At 37.9% G+C, this 18,921-nt stretch overlaps 1 protein-coding gene across 3 annotated transcripts in view; it reads left to right on the top strand.

Annotated features, from left to right (window-relative positions):
* The window catches only part of NSG2 (neuronal vesicle trafficking associated 2), a 68,700-nt gene that overhangs the window by 8,746 nt on the left and 41,033 nt on the right, over positions 1-18,921 (top strand). The window lies entirely within an intron of this gene.

Here is an 18,921-nt window from a genome sequence, read left to right as displayed (position 1 = left end):
ATCCTATTGGGCTGCTTGTAGGAGCTAGCAAGTTTAAAGATCCAACTTGCAAGTGGCACAATTCATCTAAAAGAAAACTGTATTTATTTCTTTGAATGTAATAAACTCAAAAGAAACATATCAAAAGAAACTCATATATAGAAGATCCTACCTCCACCCTACAACATTCTGGTTTTAGCCTATTTAATTTGTTTACTTAATATTTAATGTTTGTACTTCTATTTTTATGATGCTTGTAAGCCAACTAGAGTTGCTTGACAATAAGATGGGTTGCATATAAATTTAATCAATAAATCAATAAAATAAATAAACCCAGAAAGCAGCATAAGGTTCTGCCTTGTTCACCTTGCTGGGCTCCATCCAGCTGGCACCCAAATCGGAGTATATGCAAGCAATTTTATCTACCAAGAAATCATAAATATAATCCAGCATGCATGCAGGTATTTTATCATATCCATTTTTCACAAAAAGAGTCTAAGTAAATCTACCAGTTGGGAGTAGTGGATAAATGCAAAGAAGAATTGGCATTTTGCTGCTCTTATCACAAAAGTTAAAGCTCAGAGATGAACTCTTATCACTGTTTTATCACATCTGTTTGTCCTCCACTTATTACATGACACTTTCACATAATGTATTTCAGTAAGATAGAATAAACTACAGTATCTTACTAGCATTTGTCACAACCATAAGCATATCTGTCAATTTTAGTGCATTTTGCACAATATGGCAAAGCCCAGTTTTATTCCAAATATATTTATGCTATTCAATACATAATAATACTCACATCTATCCAGTTTGGACATACATGCATGATATGGCCATAGTAAGAGAATAAGGAGAAGACTAGGACAGTTGTGATGAGATGGAATTAAGGAGCTCTTCTGTTCTTGCTTCTCTAACAACAGCAAGCCATGATCAGGAGCAGCCACGATCAGGTGATAATGGGGATTAATTGTAAGATTTCTATTGAGACCTGGTCCCATTAATTGCTTACATAGATCCTTCTACCCACACTTTCTTAATCAGAAGATATCTTTTACAGTTGAACCAAGCAAACATATCACTAATTATCAAATTCAGCATGAAAAGCAATGAAAACAAAACAAAATGAATCACAAGACCAACAACAACAATTCAAAAACATACTAAAGAAATACACTAGTAGAACCAGCCAAATCTGGTCACTGTAGACAGGGTATATAATAGTTATCCTGCAGCATCTGAAGGCTGCTGGTTCCTTGTCCCTAATTGTTCCTTGGGTCCCTTATTTAAGAAGAATAAGACAATGCAGCCTGAGGTAGAGCAGCAAAGATCCTCTCTCTATTCCCCAGTCCTCCAACCCAAGTTATTACATGTGATGTATAGCAATTGGCTGGCATTAAATTGGGTGGAAAAAGAACGCTTTCCCTGTTACTAGACAGTTAGCATCTTTGGTAGAGGCAGTGGTGGGATTCAAAAAATTTTTATTACCGGTTCTCTGGGCAGGCTTGGTGGGCGTGGCTTGGTGGGTGTGGCAGGGGTAGGATACTGCAAAATCTCCACTCCAGGGGAAGGATATTGTAAAATCCCCATTCTTTCCACACCCCACTAACCTGCTTTCCAGCTCCATTCTCCTGTGCAGGGCAACAAAAGAAGACCCAGCCGATCAGCTGGGACTCGGGAGGCAGAGAATAGATGGGGGTGGGGCCAGTCAGAGGTGGTATTCCAAACTACTCAAAATTTCTGCTACCGGTTCTCCAGAAGTGGTCAGAAGGACATCACCTCTGGGTAGAGGGCTTTGTGCAGAAAAAAATATTTTGCTATTCAGTTGGAATTTCCCTGAAGGAAATGGGATTTCTTTGGCTTTATGCTCATGATGACATTATAAATTATGGGAAAAGGTACATCTTCAGATATTTGTCTTTGAAGCAACTTTATGTCAGACCAAAAGGCATCTTCAGAGGAATTTTGCTTTTAGTTTTTTTTGTCTTTAAAAAACAATGTTTCTATTATGGGAGAATATACCCACAGGGATTCAACGGTAAAGGCCAGTACTTCAAAATGTCAAACATATTAGTTGGCAACCTTTTTCATAACAGAATAAAGAAAAGGGATGGGAGAACATGAGTGAAGACAACTCCCTCTCCTCCCAAAGAGCTTTTATCACCAAATGGCTCTGTAGAAAGAAAGGCAGTGTGTTCATTTGTGTTTTGAAAGATATAATTTGCTGGGCTTTTCATTAGGATTGTTGATTATACTTAATAGTATTTGTATTCTGGGAAGTGTGATATAAAATGATGGCAATAAATAAAAAGAGAGAAAACCAGTGAGAACTGTATGCATTTTCAGTGTGAGGACAAGGAGCCATTTCAAATTTAGATACTGGCCATCTCACTCACAGAGCAATGTACAGTTAATAACACCAAAGGTTAAATCAAAAGTTAAAAGCCATATAAAAATATCATGCATCAATAAGAAGAGCCAGATAAAAACAAAAATAGAATAAGTTAAAAAGCCACCCAGAATTGTTCCAAAAATGAGATAGTTAGGTATACATTTAATAAATAAATTACATTTATTTATTTAAGAAAATTTATGTGGTCATCCAACTCACCTCAGTGACACTGGTTGTCTTATAAAGATAAAAACCCAATATAAAAAAATTAGGAAAGCAATAACTCTCCTGAATGAAATGAAATGAAATAAAAGTTAAAAGGTGGGGCAGGAGCCATCTAGGCACTAATCATTCCCATGATTGTGGGCTGCCCAGTGAGCCCCAGGTGAGTTGCTTCAAAACACCTTCAAAAGACCAGGAAGTGGAGGCCTGCCTGACCTCCAGAGAGAGAATATTCCAGAGATCAAGGGCAATGGCAGAGAAGGCACTTTCCCTGATTAACTGATGGAATCCATAACGTATCTTCCTTATTTGATCAAGTGAGGCAGACTGAGGTGATGGGGATGAGTCAATTCCTCTGGCAACCTGGCCCCATGCCATGTATTTGTGTATCTCTTCAAAGCAAGAAATTTTTCAACGTAGGATCAAACCAGGTTCTAACCATTCTCTGAATTCTTTCCAGAGGTCCCTGGTTAGGGATGGTTATGATTCCATATTTCCTGAGTGGCCAAACAGAAGTTTTCAATAAGGCAAATCTCTCTCTCTCCTGATTCTTTAAGAAGGGACTCAAGAATCAATCTTGCTAAAGGCAAATCAGCATGGATTCTGCAAAGAAAAACCCTGGCTCACTAAAATAGAATTTTTTAAAGGAGGTTAAACAGGCACATGGATGGAAGTGACCTGTTGACATTGTATTCTTGGATTTTCAAAACATCTTAAATAGAGTTCCTCAGCAAAGGATTCTGAGTAAACTTAATAATTATGGGAGGGACCTATCTGGCTTTTTAAAGAATTACTAAGAGTCAAAAAGTAGAAAGCAAAGGGTAAGAATTCATGGGCAATTTTGTCAATGAGTGAAGGTAAGAAGAAACCTTATTCTGACCAGTGCCCTTCAACTTCTTTGTACATAACCTTATCTTAGAGTTAAGCAGCGAGCTATCCTAATTTTCAGATAATAGACAACTATTCAAGGTAATAAGAATCAAAAGTAACTGTAAAAAGCTCTAGAGATGTCTGTTCAAACTGAGCGAATAGAAAATGTGGGTCAATTCAAGTAAGTATAAAGTGAAAGCACCGGGGAAAAATTGCCCTGTGTTCTTATATACCGATTGAGTCTGTTGTCTTTAAACAGTAAAAAAAAGATCTTGGGGGTCATAATAGATTCTTCAGAGAAGATATTGATTCAGTGTTTGACAGCTGTGAAAAAGGCAAGGGATTATTTAGGAAGAGGATAGAAATCACACTGTGATACTGTCATACAATTCTATGGTAAGTACACATCTAAAATATTGTACAACTCTGGTCATCACATTTAAAAGAAGGATTTAACAAAGAGGGTAAAAGCTATGAATTTCCTTTTCCAGTTGGTGTGCAAGCATTTCCAGTTTTGCAGACCGGCAGGGGAGGGAGAGGGAACGGTTCTGTGTGTCTGGCCGGCAAGCGTGCACACAGCTCCATTTGTGTGTATGTCTGCCACTCATGCAAATGGAGTGCGCACACACTCACACACTATTTGTGCAAGTGAGGATGCAGTTGCATGCACACGTGGTCACCAGCTGTTTCCATTGCCTGGTTGCAATCCCCTCATGGGCCACTAGTGGGTCATGGCCCACAGGTTAGGGACCCCTGTCCTAGACAGTATATGTGATAAAACAAAACCAGGTGGGTAGTCATTGAACTAGCTATCAGTTTGAAATAGATTTAGACAAGTCAGGAATCTGTCTTTGGAAAAACAAATATATGGAACCTCCTATGGTTTGTTGCTCTCTTTTTCTCCCTAACAAAGGGAATGCTCTAGCTATGTGGACAACCTTTCTAAGGATGAGTAGACCAATTCCAAACCAGGAACTTTAATTTCTTTTGGCATTGTTAATAATCTGGAGAAGAAAAAATTAAAAATTCATGTTCGGTGCTCCTTATGCTGCCTGACCTGCAATACATTATATACTCCATTGCTGCAAATTGAGAATTACATGTCCTTCCCTTAAATGAATAATTTAAGAGCATTCATAGCACCCAATCATGTTAAATATTTCACTCAAAAAGAGAGTTTAAGTGCAAGGATAAAGTGCAAATAAATGGTACTAAATGTCCTAAAATAAAAAATAGTCTTCAAATAATACAAGCCAAGATTCTGAACAGCCTTAGTCTTTAGCCTAAAAATCTGGGGTTTTTTAAACATGGGAAGTAATATATCCTTGCACTACATTATATGCTTTATTTCTTACTGTATCTCTCCAATTCCCTTTTTAATTTGAGCATCCATTAAAGTATCAAACAAAGTTCATGGGGTTCATGCTGGAACATGAAGATTAAACTTAGAAAAAAGGTGAGTGAGCATTGCAACAGCGTATATTAAACTTTGAACTGGAAGGAAAGTTTCCAGTTTACGATCTTCCTGTTCATCCTCCTGAATGGAAGTTTGTAAAGCAAGGAGATAATTCTAGGAGGGCTTTTTCTGACTAAAAAATTCCTGTCAATGCTAGCTTTGGATGGAAGAGTCTGACATATTGGGATGTAATAAAATGGCCGGGTGGTGGGGAAAATCCATCACTCTTGTCATTAGAAATACTTCTCCCAAAGATCCTAGAACAGAGTTCTCCAACCTTTTTGTGGCTTTGAGGACTGGTTGTGGGGCAAAGCTTGTGCAAATGGAGCACTCAAGCACACACTCACCCACCACTTCCGGTTCCAAAAGGCTCAAGACCCAGTGACTGGGCACCCCATCCTAGAAAATAAACTGTATGTTCTACTGTTGTTGCTTGTGTCTATATCTCCCCAGTCATGATTGAGCAATATCTGCCTTGGGAATTGTTTATAGGGAGAAAAGGTGATATAGCTTCAAGAACAGATTGGTGCATGTTATTGGGTTTCTTCTTAGTGGCTTAGAAAGAATACAGTCATTTTGGACAGTGAGATGGGAAGCATATACATTTTATAATCAATCAATTTGCAAACTGGAATTGCCTGAGAAAAGACAACTACAGTGGTATCTCAGTACCAGAGGTGGTATTCAGCAGGTTCTGACCAGTTCTGGAGAACCGATAGCAGAAATTTTGAATACTCCTGAGAACCAGCAAATACCACCTCTGACTGGTGATTTTACAGTATCCTTCCCCTGCCACGCCCACCAAGCCACGCCCACAGAACCGATAGTAAAAAAAATTGAATCCCACCACTGCTCAGTACTTATTGTTAATTGGTTCCAGGAGGTGTGATGAATACTAAAAATAGTGTGTACCAAACAAACCATGTGACTTAAGTTTGTTTTGGCCAGAAAGAGTCACTAGGCAGCCAACAATGACAAGTACAGATTTGCCGTGCGTATAAGACGACTTTTTGCCCTGAAAACATGCCTCCAAGTGGGGGGTCGTCCTATACGCCGGGAGGACTCCGACTCCCACTTCGAGCTTGAGTTGCAGCCGGGAGGGAGGCTGGGGGAGCGGTGTGTGTGTGTGTGTGTGTGTGTGTGTGTGTGTGTGTGGCGGGTGTCACTCGCCACGCGCTGCGCAACCTTTCCCCTCTTCCTTCCTTAGCGGTGTGGGGAGGAGAGGATTCGAAGATCCTCACGTGCGCGTACTTTTCTTTTCTTTTTTTCTTTTTGCACGCAGGTTTTGCATGCGGGCGGCTGTAGGTTAAGGATGGGGAGCCCCGGGTGGGTTATCAGGTTTTACGGTGCTTCCAACATGTGCGAACGGTGGGAGAGCGGAGAAGAGAGCGAGCGAGCGCCCCGCTGTGTGAAAACCTGCCGTCAAAGCAACACTGGGGAGGCAGGGTATAAATTTACCAGGTTAATGTAGCAATGGTGATTAATGCCCAGAACATTGTTTGCGGGTATTGGGGTGTGTGTGTGTGTGTGGTGGTGGTGAGGAGAGGTTGTCCTTTGAATGCGGAAAAGTAGGTGTGACCTTGTGTAGGAAAATAAAGAGATCCTTTTAGCATGTTTGGCTTCTTTGCCTCCTCGTTCGCTTTGACGTGGAGATAATGGCCTTCGGGCGGAGGGGAAGAAAACGGTAGCTGGATCATTTCAAATTTCACTTACTCTCCTGCCTCACTTCAATATGTCTGAGCGACTCCAGATACTGGAAGACTTTTTGAATGAAAGTGTTACCTCCATTTTTTTTTTTTAAAGAGGGCCACTTGGGGAAAAAAAAAGATTCTAAGGAATTCCTTGTTTCTTGATTAAAGAGAAGGCATTGAATATACTGTTCCTTGGCAGCCTTTTCAGTGTCCGGTTTTTGTGTGTGTGTGTGTGTGTGTGTGTGTGAGAGAGAGAGAGAGAGAGAGAGAGAGAGATCAGCTGTATTGAGAAGAGAACGTTTCCTGTGTTCTCATTTTATTTACAACATATTTTACGCTTAATGGTAAGCAATGAAAAATATTTTTAAAACTCATTTCTAAACTCCATAGCTATTTGCATATTCTTGGTTCAAAATTGGATTAGCTCATTTCAAAATTGTCCAAAGCAGAAAAGTGCGTCAAAAAAAAAAAAAGTGCAAAAGTGGAAGGTGTGTGGAAGAGGGGGTAGTCTTATACGGCGAGTATATAACAAACTCTATATTTTGAGTGGAAATGTTGGGGGGTCGTCTTATACGCCCAGTCGTCTTATACGCCGGCAAATACGGTACTAGCTTGTGCATTAAGTACCAAACAAATCACAATTTCACATCAAAATGTTTCGAGTACCAAATTCAATGAGTTTTAAATCAACCGAGTACCAAGTTATGACTGTAGATATCTGGGAGAAGTCTGCAATATGTCTGGAAATATACTGGAAACATATTATTTGGATGATACCATGGCACTAGATGGTACCTAGCAATGGGACTGACTCAATTAATTCTTGTAAAAAGGTGTTTATTAATTTGAGTTCCTAAAGGCTGAATCTGAGCTTCCATTCCCCTATGTAACCAAACAGAATAATGATTAGCCTTCTTAAATAAAATTAACTATTAACAAATCATTCTATGGTGTTTTTTTGTACAATAGCAATTAGCAAAATCAGCACTATTACTAATTAGCAAAAATTAACAATAACTGAATAGCATAAATCTATAGTGTATAAATAAAAGAAAAATAAAATCACTAAAATATAGACAAAAATTAAGGGAAACAGACAATAAACTTCTTAATAGTTATCATGCACCATAACAATTTCTGTTAATGAGACTGTTACAATTCAGATAATGCATAAAACCCATCCTGACTTGTTAGAATCGTTATTCCTAAATTGTGATTTTTCATTATTCAGAACTAATCTATAATCTTTTCTAGTATGCCAGAAGTTTTATTGATTGTAGAATCCTTATTGATCCACATCTTAATTGTTATTTTCTCTAAGGTTTTCCTTTATAGGGTGATAAATTCAGTTATTATTTTAACTGCTAAAATTAAATAGGTGATAAATTCCTTATTTTTAAACTTAACAATTTGACTGAATAAATTAATGCATGGCCATAACGCTGGGTAGCATTCAATTCTCTGCCTGATAATAATACTTACACTTAACACTTTTTAAGACATCATCATCATCATTTTTTTTAAAAAGGACCCCATATTACTGTATGCTGATGCTTGTACTACCTAGGAAAGAAAACTAATGATTGAAGAGTCCTTCCTTCCTTCCTTCCTTCCTTCCTTCCTTCCTTCCTTCCTTCCTTCCTTCCTTCCTTCCTTCCTTCCTTCCTTCCTTCCTCCCTTCTTCCCTCCCTCCCTCCCTCCCTCCCTCCCTCCACACATTTGTTCTCTATGACTCTACCAAGATAATTTTGCAAAATATTTTAAAGGGGTTATAATGTAAATGCTAAGTATTTATATCTCGGCATGTCTTGTGAAATAGTATTAAAGCTGGAGCTGAGCTTGCATTTCCTCCTCTTCAGCATGTAGCAGGAACAAAGGGTGACAAACATATGGAATTGTGAACCATTTAAAAAGTGAGAAAAACCAGAGGACACAATCTTGTTCAGCTGTTTTGTTGCACCCAGTTTGTTATACTATGAGTTGGGACACACACTTACATTAGTTCATCATAACTCTTTCATTATATATGAAACATTCACGCTGGGCGCTTGACTGTAATGGAGGCTCCTTGTATCGATCTTAGCTTCAGTTCTCATAGGCTCCCATAAGTTTCCTTTGATTTTATTTTTATCAGATTTTTCCCCCACATAGCTTTTAAATAACAATTTCACCTTCATTCAGATTTCTGTTTTAAGAGTTCTGGGTAGTTAAATGTATCATCTCATTTGCTTATTCCAGGAAATATTTTTTTAAAAACCCAGTGTGTTGGAGGGCTTTTAAGTCGCCCGTGGTTGCTCCTGGTTGCTATTACTATTATACCAAGCCACGTCACAGCCACGCCCACAGAGCCAGTAGGGAAAAATTTTGAATGTTACCCCTGGTAGGTCTGCTATAAAATATTTTTGGAGGGTTTTAACATTAGTAAACTCTTGCCCAATCCATCCATCCTTCCATCACCCACCCACTACCCACCCATTCATCCACCCACCCATCTGTCCATCTATTCTATTCTATCCATCCACCCATCTCTTTGAATCCCATTAAAAGACTGTGAAATTGACAATCATCTGCTGTATCAAGTGTAGGAATCAATGGCACTTTGGGATAATAAGAATTTTATGTATCAAAAACTATTTTAGGGTCTTGAGGGAGATCCTTTTGCTATATTTTAATGGCTAACATTTTAGTTTAGGTCTATAGAGTCTATCCAATGCAATATAGAGACTGGATCGAATAGGATCTGGAGAAATAATTTTTTTAACTGAGTGGTTATGATGCTAGACTAGGAATAGGAAGACTTAGAATCTCATCCTCCCACATCCACATAATTTCACTGATGGGGCCAGTCTCTCAGACCAACCTTCCTCACATGTTGTTGCAGGGAAAATAGGCATAACAAATTCCATAGCTTATCTAGAATACAGTGGCCTGAGTATTGAGAGCGGAATGGTTGTTATTTGGCCTTTGGTGACATTCAAATTGTTAACTGTCACCTTTAAAACCCTTTGTGGCTGAATGTCTGGAGATGAGAGGGATCAGCAACTCTTCATAGTATTCATCTGTTCAATATCATCTGTTAGGGTGGGGCTGCCTCCTCATCCTTTTGCTCAGAGAATGGCATCTTTAGGGACTATGGGAATGAGCCTTTAGGATTTCTACCACCTTCTGTAGAGAAGCATTCTTCCAGATATCAGAATGGTCCTATTTTCTCCTGGTTTCCAGGAAGGCCATTAAAATGCCAGCCATCTAAGTCAAAAGATGACATATACTATTCCTTCCTGCAAAATGAATATCCAGACTAGAGGTTTACTTGTGTGTGTGTTCTATAAAGCAGGGACAGGCAATTAATTTCCCAATGGGCCACATGAGAAAGCGTGCCTGTTGTGGAGGGCCACTGCCATGCCCTCCACCAACGCTGTTTCGTACCCACTGATGACACCCTGTTCTCTCCCACCAACAAGCCGCTGCAGGCCAGATAAGGACAGTTTGTAGCCTGTAAAATGAAGAGGTTTCAGGGGTGAAATTCAACCACCTCAGACCACCTTGGGAAAGGTAGTAGGGACAATTTGAATTGCCCCTGGTTGCTCCTGGTTGCTATTACTATTATACCAAGCTACAGTCACAGCCATGCCCACAGAGCCAGTAGGGAAAATTTTTTGAATTTCACCCCTGGTAGGTCTGCTATAAAATATTTTTGGAGGGTTTTTAACATTAGTGAACTCTTGCCCAGTTTTCTAGAAGTCAACAATGCATCAATATGCATTCAACTGATGAAACATATTGAAAGAGAGACAAAGGAATTCCATTTGAAAATGAATCAGAGATTGCAGAGAGTTGTTCTGATATGCTTTCATTGGATTTTATGATTAGAGAAGGGGAAGGTACAACCAAGGACTGCAGATGGGCAGAGTTGACAGGGAACGAATGAAGTGCTTGACTTGTTTATAAAAAGAGCACAGATGCATCCACAGAGCATTACTGAGCTTAGTGCTAATGATCAAATTTTCTTTAATTAATGGTCCAGGCTTTACAAAGCATGGAGAAAATAAGTATTGAGGTCCAGCCAGGAATATAAGTGGAAAACAGGAAAGGAAAGAGAGGTGCCACAGCACTTAATGGAAGTAGAGCTTTTTTCAGTTTAGTTAGACGGTACTTGTTGATACAAAATAGCAGGGGAGCAGCTTAAGAGGATCACATCTAATTTACGCCAAGAATCTTCAATATAAACAGGAAGACCAATTCAGGGCAAACTCTTAATTAGAAGCTCTTAGTTCCATGTTGTCTAGCCAATAATTAGAATTAATGACATTTTGTCACCTTGCTAGCATAATATGGTACTTTCTTTTACAAGCTTTCGAAACCTCTCCTGTATTGAAAAAGTCCAACAGTTTTTATTTTAAAAATGCTTGTTACTTTGTCCTGTTGCACCCGTGTTACTTCTGCATTATGTAATATTTATTACTTCATTGGTGAAGTCTCAGTCCCTTTATTCAATTGTGCTGTTAAAATTGAAGGGTTATTTATACATACTGATGATGTTGTTATTGTTAGTGTGATGTGGATTAGCAAAGTGGAGCAACCCAGACAATGCGTCTCCATGGCATTTAAAGCAGACACACCTTGATTTCTGAGATGATTTCTGGGGGAAAAAAACATTCTGAAATCTCAAAGAAGGAGATTGGGCAAGCCACTGATTTATTGGTGTGTGGCATCTCCCAAAACTGTCCCATTTTTACATTTGAAAATATCTTTTGTACTGTAAATAAGGCAGGAAGAGGTTTCCGTAGCACCTTGCTTTAATCAAAATGATAAAAACACCATTATACTGTCATGCAAACTCCTTCCTTCGTGTACATGCTCATGATGGCATGATGCACCTAGAAAGTGAATTGAACTTGTGGAGGCAAAATTGCTTTTGCCATTGCATCCCTGTATCTCTGAGGGCAAAAAACTAACAGATAAATGTATACATATTAATTAATTAATTATTTTTAATTTATAGCCAATAAACAATTCTGGGTAGCTAATAAATAAAAAAACAACAACATGTAAGAAGAATACAGCAGACCAGAAGAGCAAAATGGAAAAACCAACCAAACACATTGATGAAAAGCGAAAAGCGAAGCGAAGCGAAGCGAAGCAAAGCAAAGCAAAGCAAAGCAAAGCAAAGCAAAGCAAAGCAAAGCAAAGCACGAGTTTGACTCCATTTCCCAGAGCTTCTCAGCTCTTTTTGTGTTTTATTTCCCAGATCTCCTCAGAAAACCCAGGTGCATCTGGGATCTGTGCGGACAGAAAGGCTACATAGCAGCAATCCAGTCTAAGGCCCCAGCCAGATGCCTGCTGTGGTTCGCCGGCAGCAGGTGTGGACGGCTGAGGTCTCTGACAGCGAGGACTCGGTTGAGGGGCCTGCATGTGAGGCAGGGATGGGGCCAGGAGTATTGGAGTGTGGGGTGCTGCCTTTGGAGCTTGTGGAGTCTGGCAGCAGTGTTGAAGAGGACCCTGGGGAGCCTATGCTCAGTGCGCATGCACACAGGGCTGCACGAAAGAAAGAGCAGATGAAGCAGCACGGGCAACTCGGGAGTAAGGCTGGAAGGTGATAGCCCCTCCCATAAAGGATAAAACCCAGCCTTCAGGGTTGGCTTCTTTGCAAGAAGCAAAGAAGCCAACTTTATGCTCAGATTTCTCATCAAAGCCATGCTTACTCCGGTTTGTTTTTGGAAACTTCTGGCTTTTATTCTTGGCAGCCTTTTGCAACCTTGAAAGGACTTGCTCTTATCTGGGACAATTAGTTTTGAATGACTCTTAGCTGTGAATGCACAGAATTCACAGCGCTGCATTAAAAAGGTTTGCTTATATAAATACTCTGTGTTTGTTTTATTTGAACAAGCCTTGGGTCAGAACATTGCCTATTCCAAGCGGTGAGTAGGTTCCTACCCAACTGCCTAGCAGATCCTTGTAGAAAACCTGAGCTCTGTTTAAAACCCAGCTATGTTCCTCCACCCCAACATTTTCCAGATAAAAATGGGATGCTACTCAGTAGGATCTGATATAATATAGCGACTGGAAGGGTCCTTCTTTTGTTCCATTTCAATATTAGCAGAAATACATAAGAAAAAATGCAATAAAACTAACGGTAGTATTCCTCAGATGGTGCCACATCATCATCATCCTCTTTTTTTAAAAAAAAACAAATTTTATTAATTTCAAAAACAAACAAATCATCATCAACCATTACATACTTGAACCTTTTTCCATTATAAGTTCTACAAGTCAGATAAAACCTTATTTTATACAATATAATTCTATTTTAAGCCATTTTCATATGAGCATAAAAATACCTCTTATCCAATTTCTCTTTACTTCTCTTTACTCTTATTCAATTTCACTATTATTATTTCATCTATTTCTTTCTGACTTGGTTACCATTATTCTCATTCTGTATTTCTACAAGGTTTTATTAATTCTTCCAACAACATAAACACACAACAAACAAACATATAAAAAATCTTTTAGGAAAGTAACTTGGCTCCAGGTACCTCTCTTTATATGGGCTTCAATTATATTCATGCTCATCTTACATATCATTACCTATTTTGTTTACCATTCTATATCTTCTATATAAACTTCTCCACACATTTCACTCTTCATAATTCTATCTTATTTAATCCATCTTAATTTAAATCATTATATTTGTATCTTTTGCCCATTCTTTATTATCCCTCTGTCTCATTCCTTATAATAAAAAGAAAAAGAATCTCTCCTGAAATCACTACTCAGAGTATGATGCCTTTCTATCCTCCCCCTAAATTAATTAGATTAACATTTAAAATAACACCTAATACCCAATCTGATTCTGCTTGGTACATTCTATCTACTAATTTTTTTTTAAATAATAATAAAAACAGAGTAATAAATCCAAAATGATTGAATACATAGTTAAATAATAAATCTAAATATTAAATCTTATAGCTTTCCCATTGCCTTTTCAAAAAACAAATGCCACTATAATAGTTTTATAATAACATCAATACCATAGTCATATTAAACTCTTTAATTAAAACTCAATATTCTAAACATTCCCTTTAATATTTTATTAAATTTTAAAATCAATCATTATTAAACATTTGAACATTTTAATTTCTTATTAACTCTTAAGCCATTCTAATTTTCTATTTCTAATACAAGTGTTACAATACCATCTTATGTACCTTGCAAAATCTTTTTTAAAGAAATTGTACTTTACCCTTTATCCCTAAAAAAAATTCCTCTTTTCCCATCTAATTTCAAAACTTTGTGGCTTTTCTCCGCCTTTCCCCTTTCTTTCTTCCCCCACCAAATCTTCCTACCCCCCGTTCTTCTAGCCTCTGCCTTGCTAGCATCCCTTCTCTGTTGTGTTCCCTTTTTCTTTTGTTTACTATCATTATATTTATTTTGCATCTTATTTTTCTCTTTCTTGAACATTTTTTAAAATCTTAAGTCCTTCATTTTCCTCTCTTTCTTCCTTCCTTCTTTCTTAGTTAAATTTTGAAATTCATTAAAGATGGCTTCTTCTTCTTCTTCTTCTTGTTCTTCTGCCTCGATCTGTTGTATTGTCTGTTGATAGTTAACCAGCGCCATTTCTAAAAAAAGGAAGGCTTTTTCCATATCATCTTTACCGTCTGTTTTTGTTTGCTCATATTCTTCCCTCAGATCCTCAAAAGGAAAAGCCATTATAAATCTTTTCTTTTCTTTTCTTTTTTCCCTCTTTCTTCTTACACCAACCAAGATATTTCAAGAAAAAGATAGAACAATCCCAAAGTCTTCAATCAATCCAAGCCAAGACAAAGTTCTCCCTTTCTCTTCCAGGGGTAGTATCAGACAAAAGAAAAAAGAAAATCCAAATCTGTATTTTAAAGCCTTATTGAAATTATATTTCTGTCTTCAAATCCTTAAGGCATCTCCTCCAACAACATCAGACCAAATGAATATCTTTTTTGTCCTCTCCCTTCCGACTTATCACATAAAGCTAGTTTTACCTGAAAAAAAAAACAGGTTTCTCAATATCCAATATCCGGGTTCAGCCGGCTGGGGAAGGGTCTGCAACACCCCCAAACCCCTCTCCGGATCCCCCTATCTTCAGCTACCCCTGCAGGGCAGCCTAGCTCCGAACCCGTCCGGATCGGAGCACCAAAAATGGCTAGCGTGGCAGGGATCGCAGAGAATCACAAATCCCTGCCGCTCTGGCCGACAAACCGGAAGTTCCCATCATCATCCTCTTTTAATGACCCAATAATCCCATGCGGGATGGAGTCTGGCAACTGAATGTTTACTGGCCGGATGCCCTTCCTGTTGCCAATGCGGATTTTCCCCCCAGCAAATATATTCTCAGCATGCCCAGAGAGAGAAATATCTTCCTCTATCTAGGATCAAACTCACGGCCTCCTGATTGTGAGGTGAGAGCTCCACCTCTAGGCCACCGCACCACCTCAGATGGTGCTACATCTCTTTCCGAAAAAATAAATCAGTCTCCAAAGACCTTCTGCACCAATCAACTCTTCATAAATCTCCAGAAGGCCACAAGGGTCAGTCTTACAAATGGTTCTGTAGAAAGAGAGGCCCCTACAGAGAATATTCATTTCCAGGAGTACTTACACCAAATAAATTGGGAGCTTCAGCAGGCATTATAAGCCGTATAACTGTTTAGAGGTAATACTCAACATTTTGTATTATACACAGAAACAATGTATTGCTAGATGGGCATTGGGCAATCAAACCTCATGCTCCCAGCTACCAGAATGTAGGAAAATAAATCAGACACAAAATTCACATGCCATTTCTTTCTCTCTTTACAGGACACTGTTTCCGTTTTATGATCTGAAACTATGGTTAATGAATCTATATCAAGGAATTTTGAATCAAATACTTTTTTTTTTTTTTTTTTTACAAATAGAGAATCTTATAGCAAAGCACAATGCTTTTTCCTCTTTACATTGGTCATCTTTTCTTCCATATATTTAGGAAAATATTCAAGGAGTGCTTTCCATTTTCTGCTCCGACTTCATCTCCCTAAGGAGCAGAATTTACATTGTTGGCATACTGCACAGACACTGTACAACGAATGCTTCATGCCTATCTGTTTTGAAATTAAACATTGAGGCAATCTCCTTGTAAAGATACTACAAATAGAAAATGATTGGTTTTTCAAATAGTTCAATTTTTCTTACAAAACTAGGTAATATTGTCCATAGATCTCCCTTCATCCTTGTTTTAGGCATCACACCCTTCTTACACTCAAGGTGCACCAAGATTTCCCAGGGTTCAAACCATTATTGCTTTAGGGAAGAATTTAAACTTGCTCCTTTCAAACTTATCTCGAAGTAAGTCACATTGATCCCAATGGATTTTCTTTCTGAGTAAATGGCCTAGATTTGTACTGCCAATAAAACAATGACTTTTGAGACCAAATGGATTGGAGGTGAGTAGTAAACAGCAGAATAATTTACAAGAAATTATTAGCAGTCTGTTCTGCTTAGAATTTCCAGCAGAAAAGTTATTTGTCCTGAGATACATATTACTAAGGGCAATGACTATAGTATATTTTTTGTTGGCAAGGCAAAACAATTTGCTTTTTGGCAAAGCAAAACAATTGGCAAAGCAAAACTGCCTTTCTTCATATATAAATCTTGAAAATAAATATCAAAAATAGTATTTCCAGTTCTATTTTGAAGGAATACAGTCACATTAAGATATAAAGAGTGGATTCTCACTTATCAGTGACTTTGCCAGCTCTTAAAAATAAGACAATGCAGAAAACATAGTCTAAAATTATTCAGATATGTGGATTGATGTGAAAATGGCAGCTCTCCAAATTTTGTAGCCTCTGGAACAAAACCATCTGACTTGGCACCTAAATTTTGGATGAAATTCTAACATTTGTTTCATTATCCACATATAATTCTGTTATTTTTTTAATGTGTCATTTTCTCAGCCAAAATAGCTTCCAAAGTAGTAACTCTCTATGCCCAATGCAAAATATAACACAGTGTTGAAAAGTGCTTATATGTATATTATATAAATGAATTACAGTGGATATTGCTCATCTAACATCAGCCATAAAGTTTGCTATTTATAGGATTAATAAACATGGTAGGTAGCATCCAGCATATTTTTAAACAATTTTAGCAACAGTTCTTAAAAATCTGTAGGACTATCAGAATCCCAGTTAGACACTATGTTCTAAACATAGAAAGGGGAGAAGGATAATTATGGAATGTGGGTAAGATTTAAAGTAGATCATAGTGGTATACTAAAATAATACTTGGTTCAATTATATAGTTGAGTCATTTTAGACATGAGTAAATAGCTTTGTGCATCCTCCTTTTAGGTAATTTCACTGTCCAGCATGTAACAACTGTTGCATGCTTTAGAACAGGCGTGTCAAACTCAAGGCCCGGGGGCCAGATCTGGCCCGCAGGGTGCTCAGATTTCACCCGTGGGGCCACCCTTGAAACAGTGAAAGACCGGCCCATGGTGCCTCTGCTAGCAAAAATGGAGCTTGCAAGGGCCATTTGTGGCCCTCCCAAGCTCAGCTTTCACTGGCAGAAGTTGCAGGCCATCCCAGCTGAAAATAGAGCTCAAGCTCTATTGAGCTCTGAGCTCTGTTTTCACTGGCAGAGGGTTGCAGGAGGGCGTCCCAGCTAAAAACGGAGCTTGGGAGCCTGTTTTCGCTGGCAGAGTGCTTGGGCCACAGTTGCCCGGAAACATGAGTGATGTCATGCTGGCCACTCCCATCCTGGCCACGCCCACCATGCCCCCCCCCAAAGATCAAACACAACCGTGATGTGGCCCTTAATGAAAACGAGTTTGACACCTCTGCTTTAGAACTACTTCAACATTTGTTGTATTAGAGAGAGAAAATATTGTACTCATTATAAATTTTGAATGTGCAAATTCTGAGCATGTGTTTTATTTCAGATGGAAGGAATGCTGAGGTGCCACATTATGCCTGAAAGTTGCACCTTTACTTGCCATTAACTATAACGGTTAACCTGTGCTTTAGATTTGAAAAGAAAAAGAGTGTTGGAGCACACACAAGCATATACATTGCTTCTCAAATCAAATGCATGTTTTCCTGAGAATATTCATTGAATTGGTTTCTATAGCTGCCCATTTCTATCCAGTTGACTGTTACACTAGACTAGTCAGATTTCAGTATGGCCTAATCCCTTATAGGATGTTATTGGATGTCCCTGAAGAAGATGGACGAAGAAATAGAAGAAGAAATTCTATACAAAAGTATCATTTGAAGTGCTGTCTTCACATTCCACCTGATTTATGGATTATTAATTGGCAACACTGGCAGAAAATTGGTTGAACAAAATATTTATAATGAGAAATACATATTGCTTTAGCCAAATATGATATGATGTGGCTAAGTAAGATGTACTCCATCAAATAAGGGATTCATATTGCATGTGGGATGGTTGTCTTTGCAAAATGGACTCCCCATACTTTCCAAAGTAGTCAGGGGTAAGGCTCAGGCTTTTAATCTATGATTCTCAGAGCATCTCTGCTGAAATTCAAGGCCAGAATGGCTGATGTTCAGCTACATAGTTTTAAATAGTCCTAAAATTTATCCCATGTCTTTTGTATCAATCTGCAGCATTTAAAGACTAAAATAATAACTTTTAGGTGGCATTTACCCCTGATGAGAATTGCAAGAATGTTCAAGAACAAATTGGATGAATGTTGAAAATGTTATCAGATACCTGGTTCATATTACCATATGTGGTGGACATGCTCGGATGCAAAAAGATATTGGATGAAAATCCACACATGGCTGGAAAAAATGACAAAACAACACATAGACTTTAAATCAGAGATATTTTTATTGGGAATTATACTGGAAATATATAATAAAGAATTGAAATATTTGATTGTTAATGTTTTAACAGCGGCTAGAATTGTATTTGTTAAGAATTGGAAAAATGAAAAAACACCTATGCAGGAGGAAGTTATTAAGAAAATTATGGATTGTGCTGAAATGAGTATATTGACATTTGAAATTAGAGAACAAGAAGATAAACAATTTTATAAGATATGGGATTTATTTTATCAATGATTAGACAAAAAGACATGGTAATGAAATATATTAGGAAATTTCATAATATAAGACTAGTAGAATGATATAGAATATAATATAAAAATATATAACCATTGGATGAATGCATAATATAAATTCATATAAATTTAGAATATTCTGTATAAAATGATGGTATAATAGTTTAGTCAAATGAATGATTAATAACTGATAATGTATAAATATATGT

This window comes from Notechis scutatus, chromosome 2, assembly GCF_049901735.1.
Source record: "Notechis scutatus isolate UNSWTSFEM ecotype Mainland chromosome 2, rNotScu1.2, whole genome shotgun sequence".
Lineage (NCBI taxonomy): Eukaryota > Metazoa > Chordata > Lepidosauria > Squamata > Elapidae > Notechis > Notechis scutatus.
Note: the sequence above shows the minus strand (reverse complement) of the source record. Positions and strands in the feature narration are given on the sequence as shown.